The 21,733-nt window shown below is 34.7% G+C and overlaps 1 non-coding gene across 1 annotated transcript; it reads left to right on the top strand.

The window, feature by feature from the left end:
• Positions 1-20,752: 20,752 nt before the first annotated feature.
• On the top strand, positions 20,753-20,852 carry LOC116638004. Its single transcript, XR_004300584.1, has one exon. It is a non-coding gene; the product is annotated as a U6 spliceosomal RNA (small nuclear RNA).
• The last annotated feature ends 881 nt before the right edge of the window (positions 20,853-21,733 follow it).

The following is a 21,733-nucleotide window of genomic DNA, read 5'->3' as shown; positions in this document are numbered from 1 at the left end:
GCTCCGAGCCTCAGCCCACTTAGCTAGGGCCCTACGCCCTGTCTGGCCTCTGCCAGCCTTCTTTTCAAGAGGGCACATTTCTGTTGTCACTCTCCCTAGACACTACCCACGTCCTAGTAAGTTCCTCCTGAGTTCAACAACTCCCTGTCATTTGGACTAGTCCTCTTGAACCTTATTCCCAGAAGAAGGGGCAGTGGGATCAATGTTCAAGAGTAGAATGAGAAGGGAGGAACAGATTTTTAACTATTTCATAGTTAAATCAGACTAAATTGAGATAAGGAAATGCAAATGCTTGGTATTTGGGTAGGACTTGATAGTTTATACTACATTCCTTATAAGAGTGTAGCTTTACAATAATTATCCTCATTTGAAAAACAACGACAAAAAAAATAGCCCATGGAGACTTAAATGGTTTAAGATTGCTTATAAAGGCCGAAATTCTGAACCGTTCTTAGCCCTTGCAATCCTATCTGAAACCTTAAATCATAAATCTACTTTTTAAATATATTATTTTAATTTTAGCTTACACCTACATATTCTTGGTGGTACTTTCTATCTGACTGAATTAGTTGTATTGCAATTTATAAAAATGATACCTAAAAAGGCAGTCTGGTTATGTTTCTCAGTGTCTACTGCTTGCAGAAGGACACATCAGATGCAAAAATACTCCTACTGGCTTCTTATTTTCAGAGAGTATGTGAATCTCGAATGGGCTGCATTTGCATTCTGGAGAAAATAGAGTCAAGTTCTATTGCTTTTAACAAAGCTGGTCTTGTGCTCTCTTCTTCATCACTACAGAGGGCAGCAACAGACAGCAGAGCTCCTTAGCATCACAGAGGAAATGTTAAAAGTTCCTAGTAAACAAGAGGGTTAAAGACAAAGTCATGCTTTAATCACTCCAAATTTTCTTCTGCCTTTATGCTGCTTAAAACTAATCACATCTATAAAGTTGCATATAAGTTAGCAGGCAAATGGATATGGAAAATACCAGGGAAGACCAGATTTTTTCAGAAGTTGAATTTAAGACATTTTGTAATTATGCCCAAACCAGCATTAAACAATAAACATAGACTATGTGCCAGGTAATATTGTGACAAGTGAAATGTAGTCTATTTTTTATCTGGTTATTTTTCTTACTCTTTGTTATTGTTTTCCTTAAATCTCTGTTTTCCCAGGTGAAAGTACTTTATATAAGACATTTATTATTACTATAAGTATCATTATTAAATGTATCCAAATTTGTTTTCGGTAGGTAGGAACTTCAGAAGCCGTGGTTTTACAATAGAAAGATTTACATGCAGACTGCGTTGAGAACAGAAACCATCGTGAGTAGCAGTTGGCAAGAATGAGGACTGCACTTGCTTCTTAGCTTGGTTGCAAAAACCTAAGACTGATTGTACATGCAAAGGAGGGCAGCAAAGGTCTTATGATCAAAAGGGAAGAAATGACTGACAACACAGAGCTAGTTCAAAGGAACTAATGGAATAATTAGTCCCAAAAAGACCAAAAAGACTGAAGAATTCATGATGTCATAAAAAGCAGAGCTACTTAAATTGGATTAGAAAATAAAAATGACATGAACATTGTAAATATTCACAGATCACATCATTGACGTGTAATGTGCCGTTAAATGATGTCAAATTAAAGGGGGAATTACATGTGTTAGAACTAGGATGAATAAAAAGAAGACATTTAAAGATACATGGTCCTTCAAGTGAAAATTCCTAACATATATTACACAGATGATCATCACCCAGACAGTGAAACCGAGTGAATGAAATGTAAAATAAAATATGGGGAGGGGAGATACTGGCTAAAAACAACTCGTTTTCGGATATCATAAATGGTAGTGAACTTTACATTTCAGAGGAGCTATTTGGGGAATTTGTTTTATACAAAGCAAACCCAAACATGGTTATAGTAAATAACTGAGAGTGTCATTAAGCTCTTAAAAGCTATCCCAGCATCAGTCCTAAGTATTGAATTAGTCCATAAATTTATCAGAAAAGGAAAGATTCTCTGGGTTTCTTTTAATTTGCACATGCTCAGTTTTCACTTGGTAATTGTATATGTTGCTTGAATCATTTCAATGATTTTGGACTTGTTTTGAAAGTTACATGTGATACAAAGAGAAACAAGGAAAACATTGCATGAGGCAAGTGTAACATCTGCCCTCCTCCTGGGTCTCCCTAACAGCTCTTGGGGATAAACATTTATGTTATTAACACAAAACTAACCTGAATTTAACATGCAATTCAAATACTTTCAAAGTGCATACAGATAGCTGAATAACTTCCAGCCAGTATACAAATGTTTAGCAAAGCAACATTTCCATTCTCGATACATCTCATTTTTGACAAATACTTCAGAAAGTATTAAATAAAAATCAACTTTATAACTGGCTTACTCTTTCCATTCATCTATTTTTACTGTCAGTAAGTTCAGCTTAACCTGAATCTTCTGTCCTATTAACAAGATAGCGAGTACCTTTCTTATTGAGGCGTATTGTTAATAACATTCAACATATTGTACTATATGTGGCCTTAGTACCTCAAATTGACACATGAAACAAAGTCCCGATAAACAGCAGATATTATACTCCTTCAAAATGATGACAGATATTAATACTTGAAATGTACTCCCAGTGTGCAAGAGGACTTTTCTTCATTCTCAAAAGTTCCATAGGTTTCATTATGATATATCTGAGAACGGAAATGACTTAAGAAAAAAAAAATGTAGCCCAGTTTTCAATGAAATATTCACAAGACTGTTTTATCAATAGACATAATCTCCAGTTTTAAATGGGTTTATTTAGGCATTTTGCAAAGCACATGGAACTTGATCCCCGGCTACTTACATTCTCCACAAAGGAAGAGCAAACTTAACACAAAATATGATTTGGCAAGCAGTGGTTGTTTGTGAAATGGTGGAGAGTGTTTCTCCCTCTTAATTGTGTGGTTCTAGTGAAATCAGTAAAACAAGATGCTCATTCGTCAAAGGCAAAGAAAAAGCACTATGGAGCAGTGGGGGTTGAGCGTTTATATTATGGCACAAACTAATTAATTAATAGACAGAAAGATAGCATGCTTAAATGCTTAAATATTGCAAATCAGTATATAAAATGCCCAGTTCCTTTGCACCTAGACTGAAGGGTAAGAATTGTTTACACCCGCAGGCTTCACCTACATGGAATAGCAGAAGATAAAAGAAAATAGATTATTTTTTTCTTGAAGGAAAAAGAAAAAAAAAAAAAAACAACAGTAAGCCAGGCTTTGCGCTAGTCACTTTATATAGGTAACTATTTTAATCCTCATATTCCTGAAGAAATGAGATCAGAGAAATTAAGTAGAATAATCCAAATCAACCACACAACAAGCTAACTATAAAAATAAGACTTCAAGGGGCGCCTGGGTGGCTCAGTTGGTTAAGCGTCTGCCTTCGGCTCAGGTCATGATCCCAGGGTCCTGGGATCGAGCCCCGCATCGGGCTCCCTGCTTGGTGGGAGGCCTGCTTCTCCCTCTCCCACTCCCCCTGCTTGTGTTCCCTCTCTCGCTGTCTCTCTATCTGTCAAATAAATAAATAAAATCTTTAAAAAATAAATAAATAAATAAATAAATAAATAAAATAAAAATAAGACTTCAATTTAACTTTACCTGACTTCAAAGTTGATGGTCTTTTTCTAAAAGCCTTATTAAAATTGTATTCTATAACCACTATACATAAGGATGAATTTTACAAAAAGACAAAATAATTGGTCTGATTTGGGAATAAAGTTTTGGCTCTGGCCCTAGAAACTCCTACTTTATGATAATCCACCAGTGCCCATAGCTAAGTGTGAAAACTGGAAGCTACACAATTTAAAGTTTGTATCTTTACCATCAACTAGCTCTTTGGTCTTGAGCAAGCCACATAAACTCTGTGCCACAATATCCCATCCGTAAAAATGGAATAATAATATGAACAATACTGCCTAGGGTTGTTCTTAGAATTATAGCGATTATTTATACAAAGAATTTAGAGCAATCCTCAGCAAACAGTAAGTGTATGTTAGGTCATTTTAAGCAATATCAATCCACATTTGGGAGAATTAATGAAAATTTCATTTTACATCTCAAAAATATAAGAGAAACTAAAGTTGCAATTGCTATGTGGAATTTAAGAATTTTAACTTTGGACTAGATATATTCAAAAAGACCATTGGTACGATAAGTGAAGAAGAAATACAGAGAACGAGAAGAAAATGTGGGAGAATGTAAATCAAATGAATGACTGGAATTTCTATAACATGTTGTTTAGAATTAATCAGACATTTAAACATGCATTAAATTCCAATACTCTAAAGAATAGAAAACTTCAGATTAAGTTTGTATTTCTGAAACACAAAATAAATCATCATCTTAATATTATTTTTCTAGAATCAGCTTAAATTATCTGGGTACACTGGTTTGATTTTTTTTTTTTTTTTTTGGAAGAGGGAAGCATTAAAGATTGGGTTCTCCATTTACTCCCTCTCCCTGTTAGGGAAGGGGAAAGAAAGAAAGGAGGGAAAATTCACTCCAGTAATGGTTAATTTCTTCAAAGCATTCTGAATGTTTTAGATAATCAGTGTAGACTATACCAGTGTGGGGGCTTTTGAAGGATTAATAAATCTGTTCTGAAAATTCCTAACGCAAATGTGGCAGGTGGGAAGGGTATATATGGCCCAAGGTAAAACACTTGACAAGACAGAGGGTATCTGGATTCTGAATTGGCCCTGGCTATGACAAGGGATTGTAAATTTCCTTTTGCAGTCTATAATCTTGTCAGAAACTAATGCAATTCTCTCTGTTGCAATTCTCATTAATACTTAGACTAACTTTAATGTAGAAAATGGACTGAATACTGGGTATGAACTATTTTATTGACTCAACCAGTAGGTAGTTTTGTAGTTTTGCCAACATTTCTAAGCCAGTTACAATGATTTCAAAGCTAATATGACACAAGAATTTTTATATACAAGCTTTTTTTTTTAATTTTGCTATGGAAGTATAATTGACATTATACATACTCTTACATTCTCTGAGGGCTATTTTCTGAGTTACATTAAATCTCAAAGAAAACAGTTCTATAACATATTAGAATGTTCCCACATTTGATCATGTATATCAATAACTAATGGATCTACATGGTGGTCAATAAAGAAAGCAATCTATGAAGAATAACATTATCATATTGTTTAAGTAAATTAACCTTTTCTAGACATGGTGTGAGGAGTAAAATTTAATGAAGAATATTTTCTTTTTAATTAATATAGGTACTCACAATAAAGGAAATAGTCATAAACATATGGACTTATTCTACAACATTGAAAAAAAGCTGATAAAGCCAGGCTATCAACCATAAAAAGTAATGTTCCAATCATTTTCTTATGTTCTGGAAAAATGCAATGAGGAAAAAAATACCCACTTGTAATCTAAAGCATTCCAACCACACCTCAGGGAGAAATTTACTCATTGGAGATTAATATGCAATCTATTTTATCACAGTATCAAGAATAAAAATTCCAAAAAATAAAAATATTTCAGTATTTCTCTCATGGTCTTTTTAATTCCTATTCCTGATCCTTCACCTTCATGTTATCCTCATGACACTCTATCTTCAGAAATGCTAGTATAGATTCATCTAAATTGATTGTAGAGTTCAATCAAAACAAAATAGTTTTCATATAAATATGTACAAAACAGAAAATAAGTCATGCAATAGATCTTTATTTGTAATCGTATATATCATTATTTGAGCTATGAGTTATTTCTAAATATATGCACAATTTTCTGAGTGAAAATAATGTGTACTTTTTTCTTCATTGATGAAAGAAATTCAATAGTATTAGAAATTATTCTTCTTAAAAAATGTATAGTCTTCAGTCTTGAAAACAAAGAAGGATGTGCTAGCTTTTGACAAGCAGTCCTAATGAGGGAGGAGGTTTTCTTCTGATAAATTAACACTGAAGCTACAGAGAAGAAAGTTTCAGTTTATGATAAGGAAAATTTTCACAAAGATGGCCCAGGATAGCTTCTGAAACATTTATCCTGACACAGTGTTTAAAATTTTATTATAAGGAAAAAACATCCATAAATGGAGGAACCAATTAGAAAATGTAACCCCACTCTAATAGTTAGGGTATTTTGCAAGAATAAATGTAAAATAATTCTACTAAACCATAGGCTCTCACTACACTACTTCTCAAGATTCTTTTCACTTTTGTGTGTGTGTGTGTTTGTGTGTGTGTGTGGTGGAAGGGGTGGGAATTTCGTTATTTTTCCCAATTGTAACCCTGTGAAACAATCTCCACCTTGGTCAAGAGAATAACTGATCTACTTTGTGCATATTGCCTTGGCTATTATTTCATGAGAAGATGGAGTTTATCTACTTTGAGCACCCCTTTCCCTTTCAGCACCTCAACCTTTTTACTTTGCCTTTACTCTCTTTATTCAAGAAAGTGACGCTTCTTTCATTTGAATTTCAACACCCTTCATTTCCCTACAGCCTTTACCCCTAGGCATGATTTCTCTGCCCTGGAAAACGCCTTCCCTTTTCCTTCTCAAGACGTAAACTTATCTTTGGTTTTTCCCTTATTTTCAAACATTTATGATTGCTAATATCTCACTATCTACTGATTTTTACACTCCTGAAATGTGGATTTCTTCTCACCACTGTGCAAAAACTGTTCTCATGAGTTTAGCAAATCATCTAGGTATAAGTTTCAAAGTAAAATCGAATCTCACTTTTATTATTTACCATTTTCCACAAACATTCTCTCTTCCTGTTTTCCTAATTCTGTAGTAGCACCACTATCCTCCCAATTTCTTGGAACTGTCTTGGATGCATCATTTTTCCCTACTCCTTCTTCCTTGACCAAGTCCCATGACCAACCTATGACTGAGATCAGTAGATTCACCCCCTTTCATTGTGGAATGCTATTATTGTCCTAAAGAAAGCACAGAAAATCAGGGAAAGAAACTTCGAGAATTTCGCTGAGATAGCCAAGGAATGAAATCTAAAACTTCCAAGAAACATTGAGACTTAACTGAAATGAGAACAAGCCACAGACTAAGGATGGAATTCTTCCTGTTCCAGTGAAAGCTTGCCATGCTAGACTTAGAGGATATATTGATTGTTTGAAGCCTGACATTATGTTTTGCTCTGCACAATGAAAGCTTTCTAGGAAAAATGAACTTATATGTTTCTTATGTGGCAGCTTTCTCAGGGCAAACTCAGTTTTAAAACATGGCTCTTATCTTTGATGTTGATTTTAGCCTCCAAACCTCTCTCTATAAGAGGGTTACGTACTATGTTGCATACCTTTCACCATAAAGCAAAATATGTGGAACTGAATGTGAACATTTAACTTTATTGGAAGTTGATGATATGGAGACTATGCTGATCAACCAGGTTGTATGATATCAGAAAGGCTGTTTGGTTAAGACAATGGAGTTTTTTTTTTTTTAACTCCATTTTGGATTTTTAGAAAAATAGTCAATTAAATTTCTAAGATATAGTCAGAGTCCAGTTTTTAGTTAAAGCAATGTGCTAAAACGTCATGCTAACCTCATCCTAGTTACATAAAATATAGATAAAACATTCTTCTAAACATCAAAACATTTTGAGTGTTAGAAACTTTATCCCATGTTTAGTCAGATCATCTACTTGTTTGTTGATGTAATTATTTATTCAATTTCAGCCTTCATTAGAATTTAGGCTTAAAGTCAAAGTTCACTTGGCATTATAGTATTTAGAAATAAGAAATAGGTTGACATTGTTGGTAATGTATATATTTTTCTTTTATCTGTTTCATTTTATTCTTTTACATTAGTTCCTTGGTTACATCCTCCCAGTATCATACGTTTGCAGACTACCCAGAGAAGGGACATTGAATTGGGTAATACAAAATAATAAGTAGCAAAAACATAATATCGCCCAATATGATTGTCCTAGAGTCACTCTAGAACTTTATCTAGTTCCATGATTAAGATGTGTCTCACAGATTTTCTGAGTAATAAAAAGACATTGCTTTAAATTCTAAATATTTGTCTCTGGCGCAAACATGAGGTATATTTAGAGTAAATATCATTCTTTTAAATATTTTTAAAAATTGGCATATTTTACCGATTTTAGAATCTAAGTAAAGAAAAGCAATATTTGTAAAAGAAATAAGCAGACAAGAACAAAAATAAACAGTTTTTTAAAGATATAAACTTGGACAAAATTAATTTCATTTGCTATGTTTGTCTTTTGATATAAAGAAAACTGATAGTACTTGATACTTGTCATCTGGTTTGTTTAGTATTACGCAGGAGGAGCCCAAGACTCAAGGCTTATAAGAGGAATCTACTTTTGAGAAGTAGATTACTCAATAAAGTTTTGTTTATGGAATAAAGCGAGAGAAGGCTGAGCAATAACCCGGGAATTTAATTTGTTCTATAATAAATTTGCATGATTTGGGAATGGAAAAGTTGATTTTCTTAGCTGCAAGGATTGTCTGAATTTCTCACTTACCATCTCTACTTCATATCATAGTCTTCTAAAATGGAAATAAAGTAAGGAATCCACTAGAAATTCTTAATAATATGTCAGCGACATAGTCAGAAGTTAAGGTAATTCTCAGCTTATCTTGAGAAGTTGACTTTGCCTCAGTCCGAAGCAAAATTATGCTATTTCTCTCTACTCTCCCACTCTTACAAAAACTGCTAGGGTTATCTTCCAGAAAGAGAAAGAAAAAATAGAGAGGAAAAGAAAAAAGTGAATGAAGAAAGAAAAGAAGTTTGGACATTTGTTGTCACTCTTTTGGTAAGTCCTCCAAGGGGCCTCAAGCTCTGTTCCTATTTTGTTTCATCAACTGTCACAAGGCTCTCCCTTCCCATGATTAGCCATTTTTCCAGAAGATAGTTTCCCTTTCACACCCTAAAGCTTTTTCTTTTCTTATGCTCTTCATTCATCCCAGGATGGCTCCTTCTCCACCCACTTATCTCTTCCTTAATTAAAAACTTGGTCAAATGTGATTTCTTTCATGAGGCTTTCCCTAATAGCTCAGGAGAATTGGTTGTCCCTTCCAATGTCTTCTTATTGCAACGAGATTGCAATCTCCTTCAGAGCAGAGGACATATCATAGTTGATGATAACAAATGCTTGTTGGGTTTCATTGAATTTAACTTCATCCTCATCTAAAATAAAACTTTCTCTATTGAACACTTTCTGATTCTTATTAAATATGGTTTCTTTCCTTAAATACTGAAGTTTTTATTCTTTTATGCCACTAACTTTATTCTTGTATTAACATTAATACATAGAAGTACACTCACACTATACATCATGAAATACTTGGTGGCAAAAGAATGTGTTTTCTGACATACTCGAGAATAAGTTATATCGTCGGTGCTCAAGTATTTATTTAAATAAATTTCATATTTTTCAGAAATCTTCTAATATATATGTATCAACATTAAAAACCCTACCCTCAAATCCATCAAGTTCGCAACATTATATGACCTTTATTGGATCCTAAACATCAAAAATATAACAAAAGTTTTAGAGTAGGTATATTTAGATGTAAATATAAAAATTAACTTTATTTTATATGTTTTCTCTTATTTTTGAAGATGAATTTTTGAATTATGTATTACTTCATAATTGAAAATATGAACATTTTGAAAATAAGATATATAGCCTATACAATAGGATTGCTATCAGGTATTTTGAGTCTCATGAAATCTTTCCCTTAAACTTAGCATATTAATGATATGATTATATTTTTTAAAGTGACTAATTTATGATTAAGTAAGACAAATTTTATCCACCTATGAACAATCTAAATGGTCTCCCCCTCTCAATATAATGCTATTCTCATTATTAAAGAATTAAATCTTTCTTGGGTACTTTTGAGGTAAAAAAATAATGAACCAATTCTGTTTTACTCAACAGAGAAATAGTACAATGTGCTATTGTAATCTGACTTGTATCCTCCTTGTAAAACACTAGAAATTATTATTTTAAATTTTTAGATTAGATTTTCTGCAGCTTAGTATATCGTAATGTAATTTCTAAATGCAAATGAGATACTGTACAGGTTTTCCATAGAGTTGTTCATGAAAGCCAAGCATTTTACATATTACAGTGAAGTGCATGTTATTAAGAAACAAATTATAATGAAGCTCAATTTAGTATGAAGACAAGATACTGTAGCTTTATAATGGATGACAGTGCAGTAGGATATATATACAGCAAATAGGCCCCTGCCGAAAAATTCACCTGTCAAGAGCACTAAATACACCAGGAGTGATAAGTACTGTAATTTTAAAGATTTCCACTTGCTCCCATTATTTCCCGGCAGAGTTACACTTGAAAGCTATCTTAGCTTCCATGCACTGACCAATGCTATTTTTGCCAAAGAAAGCCTGGGATTCATCCAGTAATACTCCAAGGAGATGTGAAGGAGGCAAATTCTGCCTTTCAGCTTTCAGGGCCAGAAGTCCCTATTTCATTCATCTGTAACTAGTATTAATTGCTGACTAGTTTTTTAGATGTGAATATCTTGTCTTTCAACTGTATTTTAAGTAGATGAGGACAATAGCCATATCTTGCCCTGCTTTTTCCTAGCCTGGAGTGGATTTGGAATCAACCCAAATCTGTCTGTACCTAGCTGTATAAGATGAGAAATTAATTTAATCTTGCAGATAATTTTCTTTCTCTAAGAAATAGCTTGTACCAAATGATCTCTAAAGCCTCTTAAAAATAAAAGATTCTATGAAATATGATCTAATAATTGCTCAGGGAAACAACTGTGAACTGATTCAAATGAGTAACAAAACTGTTAGGAACCAAGGGTCTATGAAGGAAAAGCATATAAGTATGCAAACAACATACTTATTGTTCCAATTGTTCATGGAATCATGAACAATGTCACTATTCAAGCTCATAGTGTTCTATGAACTCTCCAGATCATCCTTGTGGTTGGTGAGGATAAACCACGTAACTGCAATCCAATCACACTGAAGCATTTGGCCTGGCCTAACACATCCCATCTTTATACGGATGGTGGGGACGCCGTCTTTGGAAGAAGAGGAAGGTGAAACCACAGCAATTAGTACTACAAATAGCAAAATGGCCTACGTATTACAAAACAAAATTCCTCAAAGATATGTTTCTTACTGTTTCTAAGCATAGTGCTCCTTAAATAAAGCACTATTAAAAAAAGAAAAAAGAAAATAAAATAAGCAGAGAAATCAATGGGTTTGTTGCATGCAGAAGAAACCAGCTCAAAAGCAATTCATTATTAATGCCTGAATATTCTTGCTAAACAGTTCTGATTATTTCACAAGAAAGAGGTCAAGGTAGTGGAGAAAGGGATTTAATCAAATAAACTCTCAATCTCTCTCCAAATAGCATTTTCATCCAGCTGCATGTAAATTCATCAGATGACTAGCCTCCAAAAGCACAGGCAAGGTTAATCTGCTATGACTGTTAAAACTTCTATGATATGCCTATTGAATAAAGATTTAAAATGGGATGAACCATGCAAGTTATCCCAAATTAGACTTTCTTTCCTCATAAAATACATGAAATTTTCACTGTTAAAAACCACCAACCAATAAGCCATATTTCTTTTATCTAAATTGGGGTTTGTTATTAATTTCTTTAAAAGGGCTCTTTGTGATGTTGTATAGCTTTCATTTATTGGGATTTTTTAGGACTTCCCACCCTCTGGTTCCAGGAATTCAGAATGTTTCTGCTCTGGTTGGAATTAGCTTAAAAACTTTAAGACCTCAGAAATCATATAAAAGAGAAAGGTTATAATAAGCTTTACGATATTTTTGAAATCATGCTGATTTACTTTTACTTATACACAAGATTATAAAATTCATCACATTTTTATCCAAAGGCAATATTGCTGGCAAACATTACCAAGTATCTTGGTGATCTATTACTTAAAAGATAAATGTAATTTCAATTTCCAATCTTCAAAATGTAAAAATGGATGGAGATAACAGCAGTAAAAAAGGTATATTAGTGTGTATTTTTACAGACAAGGAAAATACATATAAAGATACAATTACTGCACAGGCACATTTTTACTGATATATTTTTGTCTGCTTCATTCTCTATGAAACTTTATAATTGTGTATAAATATAAAAGTTAAAAGCATGTTCTCAAATATGGCAAGGTGTACAATACCTTTTACTTTGAGAGGGAAGAACCCTGAATTCATTTAAAATATATATATATATATAAAATGATGCTGTATAGATGTTTCTAGAATTCAAAAAAAAATATCAAAGCATAAATAATCTCTGACAAAAATACACAATTTACCTTCGGGAACAAATAATTTAAACGAAATTTTCCAGTGAAGTCGATGTCATAATTATGAACCGATATAAAGATTTTTTTTAAAACATCTATGATCTCTTCACTATTTGAATGCTCATTTTATGCATTTTTAAATTTGTAATTTCAAAATCCATATGACAACATACTACACCATGGTGATGGTTAAGTCAGCCTATTGCTATTTCAAAAATCCTTATAATACCTTTCTTCCCTGCTAAATTTATACAATTTCTTTTGCATTGCATCTTTCATTTCTATATTTAAGAAATCATGCAGCAGTTAATAAATCCTCTTTAAAAAATTAAAGGGTTTTTCTGCTGGCATTCTTTGCCCTCTTAACTCTCAGCACCTTTCTTGAATCACAGACACCATTTTACATGAGGACAATTTCTAAAAAGCAAAATATAACTGTCTAATTAAGGGCTGCGTGATTGGCTAGTTCTCGGTGCCTGTGACAGTTGTGACAAATACACATATCGGCACAGCCCTAACCTCACTTCACAGTTTGCAACACAAAGATGGTATTTTCAGAAATGTGAAGAACACTCTGATACAAAGCTTCACCTTGTCTAGTGCTATTCCATTTAATTTTTTATTAACTGCCTGAACATATGCCATTCTAGAAGAGGGTAATAGTTACAAAATGTCAGCAGAAACATTTAAACTGCTAAAATGTAAATGATTTTATAAATTTGTAATGAAAGGTAATTGTCATGTGGGAAAAGTAACAGAAAAACAGATTATGTGTAAATGCAAAACTGGTAAAAAAATACATCTTATTGGTTGAAGGTAGGAAAACCTAAGTATATTTTAATGAGTTCTGTAAGTAGTATTTAAATAAAATTAGATTCATAAGCAGAAAATGTGAATTCTATAATATTTTATTTTCTAACATTAGGAAAGTTCACAATAATGACAAGAACTCATGGAACTTTAATGTGCTAAATCCAATAAACAGTAGGATATTAAGATGCTTCACCTTGTTTAAAAAAACAAATAAATCAAAGTAGGATAATATAAATAAAAAGTGTCTTTTTATCAGCATAATAGCTTTAAAAGCACCAAATTCAAACATGCTTAGTTTGTTTCTTTACTTTCCACTACAGTGAAAAACAATTTAGTGATTAATCCCTTCAGCAACATAATGCTGGGTCAGTACTTTCAGATATGTCAAGACGACGACTCGGGCGAAGGATTGAGTATTTCCTCAGCCACCACACAGAGCAACCACCTTCCAGTTAGGTTTGAGGGCAACCATCTTTAAATGCTTGAGCTGTTCTGCGTGGCCATGACAAGATTTGCAATTCTCTACGTTTATTTACACACCATCACCCCAACTAGACATCACATGGAAGTGGCATGGTCACAGCTGACCCCAGGGTAGTCCCTGTCCCTGCCGATCCAATTTCATCGTGTTCTGCAATTGAACTGCAGTCATACAGTAGAGGATGTATGCACAGGACTCCATGCCACAATAAAATTAGCAGAAGCTTGTCAGGGGGTATTTTACTGTTTTACAGTGACAGACTCTGGACAAATAGGTCTGCTTTCCAGAAATCCACAGAGGTCTGGCTCTCTTGAAATGTATATGAGCCTAGCATATTTATGTCACAGTGTTCTATACGGTAAGCTTGTTATGTGAGAGTTTGAGAACAATGTTAAGCCTTTTTTGAATTTCCCTTTTCCTCTTCATAGATTTTAAGGGTTTTAAATCACCTAGGAATAGACTACTTATTTTTGATTTGTAGAAAAACAGTTTCTGTTTAGTGGTGGGAACTGAGAAAAATTTATTCTTCCTTCCAGAGAAAAAATGCAGCACAGATCTATTGTATTTTGAAAGCAAAAGTTCAGAGAGAATTTTTTTTTTTTTTTGCAACTTGATAAATCAAGTTCCGAAGGTCTCTTTCCTGAGCCCTCATTTCACCTGTAAAAATTAATTATAACACTGGTAAAATCTGTTTAAGAAGGCACATTTAAAATATACCTTGCAAATAAATTTAGAAGATCCTTTGTTTGAGATAAAGTGTTAAAAGAATAATATGGTAAATAGAACAATTTTACCATCTGTGGGCAGAACATTTTAAAACATGATATGTTTTGTAATCTAGACTAAAGTAATTTTATTAGATATTCTGTGCAGTTCTTACATCAAACATTCTCAGAAGCCCTGGGATCATTTTATATTCACTGGAAGACAGAAAGAAATCCAAAACCTAGTTAAATAAATTGTTCATTTATTCCTTCCCTTTTATGCACCAAGATCTACATGTGGTCATTAATTATAAAGAGACTATTATAGCACCATATTTTCATTCAATACGATGTCCTGGTATATATCAAAGAAGTCCCATAATTAAAACAGAAGGGCCACAATGACAATTAAAATTACAATCTATACGGGGAAAGAAAGTACAGTTCTGCAATTTTTCACCCTGTCACTGTCAGCTGCGTGGAATATTCTGGTCACGTCTCTTGTAAAGCAGCCTAAATTCTTCTTCACCAATGCAACCTCAAAAGCATTATCAGTACCTAAGCAAAAGCCTATGCAAGTATAATTTAATACGAAGCCACAGTTTGCAAGTAATAGCGTATAAAGTGATATTTAAGTGGTGTTTTAAGCACACTTCTGATGGCTACAGCCGCTTTTCCCTGGTAAATGCGTTTTCCTTTGAGTAGTGATTACGAGTCCTAGGTGAAGAGGTCCTGTGTGCAGGTCTGTCTGTAAGCCTTACTTCTAGCTGCCAATCTTTACTTCCCAGTGAAGAAAAAGCCACATAGCACCTTGTTCTTACTCTTGTATGCTGTCATCCCCTGAGCCTGATAACACAAAATCATTTCCACATAACACTTTCCTGCTTCTGCCTCTTAAACCTTGAGACCTACACATTGTGCATGCACTTGCACCCTTGGCAACCGGCTCCCTGGTAGCCCCTTCCTTTGAACCATCAGAGTCTTCCAGCGGACTCTTTTTCACACTTACCTTGGTAAATATCTGCATTAATGGAGTACAAAGCTTTTGGTAGCAATATGTATTTGCTACAATTTATTGTCTATAAAAGTCACGAGCAGTGAATTATTACTCTTAAAATGGTGTTTTTCTTTATAATAACTTTAAACCGAGCGCTCATATATGAAGCATGCAATGGAGATTGAGAAGGTTTTGTATAATAAAACTGTGACATGGTCATTTTTTCCAGTTTTGCATTACAGAGACACACTCATGCATGGTGCTTTTTAAATTCTTATTATGTGTGAGGTCAGGGGGTCGAATGTCAGAAAGTACTGTTAATTTCACGGGGTTAGGGGAAAGTAAATTCAGAGGGAATACAGATCACTTAGCACAGAAAACCAACTCCTCTGAAGTTTGGTTTTACATTTGTTAACCATATCCTTCAGCTGACGAACCATTGAGACCACGGTGACATTCTGGTCCCGGATATAATGGCTTGACATGCTGCAGTGAGAGAGTGATTCTGACGCCCCGGCTCGGGGTGCCCGCCTCAGACTTCCTCTGAATCAATGAAGCACTAAAACTCCACACAACTGGAACTGAACAAAGCATGTTGCCATTTTGGCTGTGATGTTTAAATTATAGAGAAAGCAGTCAGGATGTCTTAAAGTTCAATCTGACAAGAAATGTAAAATATATTTCTGTCTTCATTCTCTGGGAAGGTAGCATCTTACACTGCGCAGTATCACTACCCAGAGTCCTTTTAAAGTGGTTCATAACAGAACATCAAAGACAAAATTCTTGCATTTCAGGGCTTTTTCCCCTAATCAAAATGACACGTCAGCGTTGGGGCCAAGTTTCGGTGGGGGGGGGGGGGGGCGCAAATAATTGCCGAGATAATATTGTTTTATTCGGTTGGCAGTGTAGGGATAGAGTTCTTTTATTTTTTACTCTGTGCTGAAAGAAAAAAAAAATTGAGCACGCGGACAGATACACATGGCCCAAGTTAGATCACTCACCGCCACCAACAGTGAGATAAAACAATGGTCCATCTCATGGTTATGCCAGAGGAACCATAATCAAAATAGGTTTTAATGTGAGGATTGTTGAGTGTGCTGTTGAACTCTGATAAAACCTACAATTCTATTTAAATATAGTCCACTGGGCTGGTAGAGACAGATGCTAATAGATTTGGTTGGTACTTTCATTTTTGTTTTTTTTGAACAAGATTTTTCAGATTCAAAACTCAAACAGGGCTCAGCTGCCCCCTTATAATTAAGTTTTAATGACATAGGCTGAGTGTTTGTGTTTTAGCAGCATGCTCGAGACTGTTAGCATGTAAATGGTTACAACTGGACTTTGAGGAGGGCAATCTCGTTGCAAGTCACAGGTGAAGTTCCTCCAAAGACGCTCTGGTTTACTGGGATGCTGTGGGACCTAGGACAGCTAGCCACAGGTCATCCCGTGGCAGTCACTGTTAAAAGAATAAATTAGAATACAATACTACATACTTGAAATTCCACAGTAGCCTGGGGGCCAATGTTTTTCAATTTTAATGCTTTTTCACCAGAAGTAACAGTTCTATAGGTTTTTGTATGCAAAATGGTCTATTGGTAAATAAAAGCAATATGTGGTACTGCTCATAAAATCACCCTTTCTCCTCAGATGGCAGGAGCAATCCAGGGTACATATTTTAATCAGTTTATTTATTTATTTTTTTAAGAATTATTATTAACTCTGCAGCGGTGTCCTTCACCGGCTTCCTTTTATAATTAAAAACTTTTTTCCCTCAAATCCCCTTCTCCAGCAAGCAGCCTGTTGCCTGAAGTTTTAATCCTTCATTACTAGTTAAAACAAAATCACCAATTAGGCACATGAACACGTCTGTATTAATCTCATTAAGGTGATGGCACCAAATAAATTGGAACTATTTTTGTGCTTTTACTGTGTTCCTATGGCTTTATCAGGCCCTGTGGTCATATACAAAGACCTCGAAGCTTAGTCATTTAGAGTCATTCGGTTGTGGACTGAATGTGGCATTACCATCTATGGCTGAAAATTGCTTTCAGCTTTTAAACTGCACTGACTAGTCTGTAGTTAATCTTAGATCATTCACTCGCAAAATTAAATGAGCCAGAACGATGGTCTTTTTTTTTTTTTTATAAAATAATACATCACAAAACACTTATTTGCCCTGCCCAAAAGAGAGATCAAATTCATTTAAAATCCCATAAACCAGAGTTGTGAATTTTTAATTTTATTTAGTAGCAGAGAAATAGAGGGTAAGCTATCTTTCTACAGCACATCATTGCTATAAATTTACATATGGAACATGGTTTGATGCTTAACCAACCTTTAATCTACCTTTGATGTATACTTCTACTTCAATGTGGTCATGTGACACCCTTATTAATGCAAATGTAAAAAAGAGTGTTTTGGATCTCTGATGTAATTAGCCATAAACCATGTTAAAAAAAAAGGGGGGTGCCTACTTGAGTCACTAGCATTGCATATAAAGTTCACAGTTATCATCACAGAAGAATAACCTTAAGAAACTAAGTTTAAAATTTTTACTCCACTCATTCCTCTATTTTCTGCCCAAGTAACTTAAAGACCATTTTATGATACCAGCGATAGTCAACTATGAGTTGATTGCTCAATAATTCATTTCTTTGGAGTAAAACATTTTAATTTTCACAGGATTTTTAGCCTGTTTCTTGTAAAAGTGAAATCACATTGAGAGAAAAATGCTAATTGAGGCAGGGGAAATGTGATTTTTTTTTCCATCATTAGGGTATGTTATCATCATTTCAAACACCTCATCTTTTAAAGGAAAACAGTGGGTGTGTTCACTTGTTGTGGGTTCCTTCCCTTCCCACTGCCATACCCCACAACGCGGACCAAATGCATAGGTGTTGACTCTGGCAGTCCCTAATTTTAGACTCTACAAACCTTGAGCCACGTCACATGAGGGGAGGTCACTTCATCGTGCCAGATGGAGGCAAAAAATTCAGATATTTTGAGAGGCTGACCCAGTGTCATTCCCCTGGTGGATGACAGGATGTTAAGGTTAGATATTGGAAAATAAGGTTCATGCTACTCTGTCAGTGGGGTGAGTGCAAGCTGCCTGTTTGACAGAGAAGGTGGTGTGTGGTCTGGACCTCAAGAAAAAGGAAGTCAGCCACCCAGATCAAAAATTACCCTGTCGGCCATCCAAAAATGATTCTGACATCAGCTTAGAGAGGCAGGGGGAAAAAAAATGGTGAAAAAAATGAAAATTGTACTTTGTTCCGGGATAGTCTAGGGAAATTCGTGGACCCGTAATTGCCAAAGACACATCAGTGACATCTCTTTATTTTTACTGTATGTTGCAAATGTACCTGACTCAAGTTATATAATTCTAAAGTTAACCATTCATCACTTCCTAAAAATAGAGTGTTTTAAGTATAGTACAGTGAAATAATATGCATTTCTATTTGACCCTTCTTTTTAATTTGAACAGAAGCAAAAGTCACTGAAATTGATAGAAGCCACCCATTAGTTATATAATTATTTTGCCCACTATGGACATGTCCTTCTATTTCACTTGTCGTAATTTAGGAAAAAAATGATTTTGTGGCCAAAACATCATACTCATTTTATTGAGACTGTCCTGTCTTAAGGTCTTAAAAACTTTCTTGAGACTCCTTGATCTGATTCTAAATATAACTACATTCCTTAAGTCTCATCATATTGCTGCATTAAGAGATATTGGGCTTATATTTTTCAACAAATTTTAATGATCTGAAAGGACCTAAATCTATCCAAGATTTGTCTCTTTTCTGAGAATATGGATGAAGTAAAAGGTACATACCTATTTTTAAACATCTTCCAACTGTGACGTGACCATTTAAGTACTTCGCACTATTAGTTTTTTTCCATCTCAAGAAAAATATCTGCATATTGTTGTTTATTCTGTAAAATATTCCTTTTTTTAATAGGCTGAACCAAATAATTTCTCATTTTTACAGGCTTCACTTCACTTTTCTCACAGTGAATAAATTGCAACTTATTTCCATGAAATTCACAGATGACACAGATCTTTATTTTGCATAAAGGCATAAAGAAGTGTCTAATATCTTCAATATTCATCTGCTAAGTGGACATTTGCATTGGGTTAGAACGGAAAGAGAGCCCCAACCCTCCCGCAGTGACAGCTGTACAACGGGATGACATCTGACAGCTGTGACAGTGCTGAAGGGAAACTCAGATGACTCGCCGCCTCCGTGATCCAATTACAGCACACATCCCTCTGACAGAGCCAGCAGCTTGACTCCAGCGTTTGGAAGGACAGTATTGATCTCTTGTCAGAAACCAGTTGCCTGCCTGCAATTGTGCGTTGCTGAACTTTGAAAAGCTAGAGTACCCTCTTAAATGATAGGGGCAGTCAGGTTATAGTATTCAGGTACAAAGAGAGGTGCAAAGGGTATCTGCTAAATGCTCAGAACTTGAACAAATCATAACAATATGACAGTGCAATCATACTCAAGGAGCCCAGCTGATCTCGCTGGCTACTGTCTGTGCTAATGGAAAGACAGCTCTTTGTGTTTAGTGGGATGATCTTACTTGATGAAAAGGCCACTGCAATTAGTGCATGCCGGTCGGCTGTGCTGGGTGACAGCAGCTTGGATGGTGTAATGGCAGTTGCCAATAACCCTAACTTCAAGAAAACAGACAATCCGGCCTTTGAGCCTAACACTCTTCGCCCCTCTACTTCACACCTCTGTTTGGCTTTTACTTTAAATCTCGCAAGGGCAGTGTGGTACAACCTCACCAAACAGAACAACTTGGTCAAGAGGTCAAGTACCCGTCTCCTCTTGCTTTCTATTCCTGACTTCCTGAGAGTGAGAGAGAGAGAGAAAGAGAGAGGGAAAAGGAGAGAGAGAGACAGAGAGAGACACCCATGCAAAAGATTAACAAACATAAACATATCTTTCCACTATAATTTAAAGGAAGCTAATGTGTGAGCATCAATATTCTAAGATGCAAAATTTTAAGATACATTTTTAAAACTAGGATGGTAAAAGCAAGAGGCTAACGTTATGGTGGAGATAAGAGATATCTAATGGCAAATGATCTAATATTTTAAGGTATGTGTGACTCTCAATGTTCAAAAACTATCAAAATCCCAGGATAATTAAAAGTTATCTCCAGTTTACCTTTATTATTTTAGGATTGGATAAAGATGGATGAAATATGCTAAAACTTAGAGCATACACAAAACTTAGAATGCAAATCATTTCAGGCTCTTCCTCAAGTGCAGCTCCAACAGATAACGTACTTAGGTAGGAGTACAACAAGTTAAATTAAGTACTGGAACACACATACAAGCACTCACGTACATACACAAATTATACCAGAATAGACAACTCTATGATCAGAAAAATTAAGTCTAGTCCTTGCTTCTGCAACACATATGCTAAAATTAGAACAATACAGAGATCAGCATGGCCCCTGTGCAGGGATGATCCACAAAATCAAGAAGTGTGCCATATTTTTAAATAAATATTCTTTTTTTATTGAAGGATTGATGACTCACGATGTTCCATTAGTTTCAGGTGTACAACACAGTGATTTGACAAGTCTATATGTTACGCTATGGTCACTACAAGTGTAGCTACCGTCTGTCACCATACAACGTTATTATAGTACCACTGATGATATTCCCAATGCTGTGCCTTTCATCCCCATGAATTATTCATTCCATAACTGGAAGCCGGTACCTTCCATTCTAAATATTCTTTGTGTACCTCACATTTAGAACTTTCCTTAACTTTCGAAGTTTTTTCTGTGCTTGTTGAAGAGGTAATAAGCATTATTAACTCTAGGTAGACAGGTAGTGAAAACCAAAGCTATAGAATGGGTATAATGGCAAAACTGGCAAACTGACATTATATAAATCATAGACGTAAATCATTGACTATTTCAAATAGTCAAATGTTGATGAACAGTTTTGTTTATTTAAAAAATAAAATAAGGTATGAAAACTAGGGCTTCGGAAATGAGCAGAGAACTAGTGATCAAAAGCATGAAAAAAACTTCCGGGATAGCTGTAGAGCAGAGAAAAACTGAGATATAATAGTATCTAAGATAGAAGAAAATACAGAACCAATGATCCAAATCCTTAATATACACTCACAAACACTCCTATTCACACATATGTAAATAAATGCTAATTAAAACACCTGAGATAGCCCAAATATATAAATTGGGTAATACAAAATTAATGAGAGTATGGAGACACAGACATTTCGTGTCTTCTTTAGGGGAGTGTAAATTGTGACAGTTTTTCTCAAGGTTAATTTGAGAAATATCTATCTGAAATCCATTGTGAAGAAAAATTGCTCAAAGATTTATATGCAAGAACATTCATTACAATA

This window comes from Phoca vitulina, unplaced genomic scaffold (genome assembly GCF_004348235.1).
Source record: "Phoca vitulina isolate PV1807 unplaced genomic scaffold, GSC_HSeal_1.0 scaffold1, whole genome shotgun sequence".
NCBI lineage: Eukaryota > Metazoa > Chordata > Mammalia > Carnivora > Phocidae > Phoca > Phoca vitulina.
The sequence above is the reverse complement of the archived record's forward strand: the minus strand, read 5'-3'. Positions and strand labels throughout refer to the sequence as shown.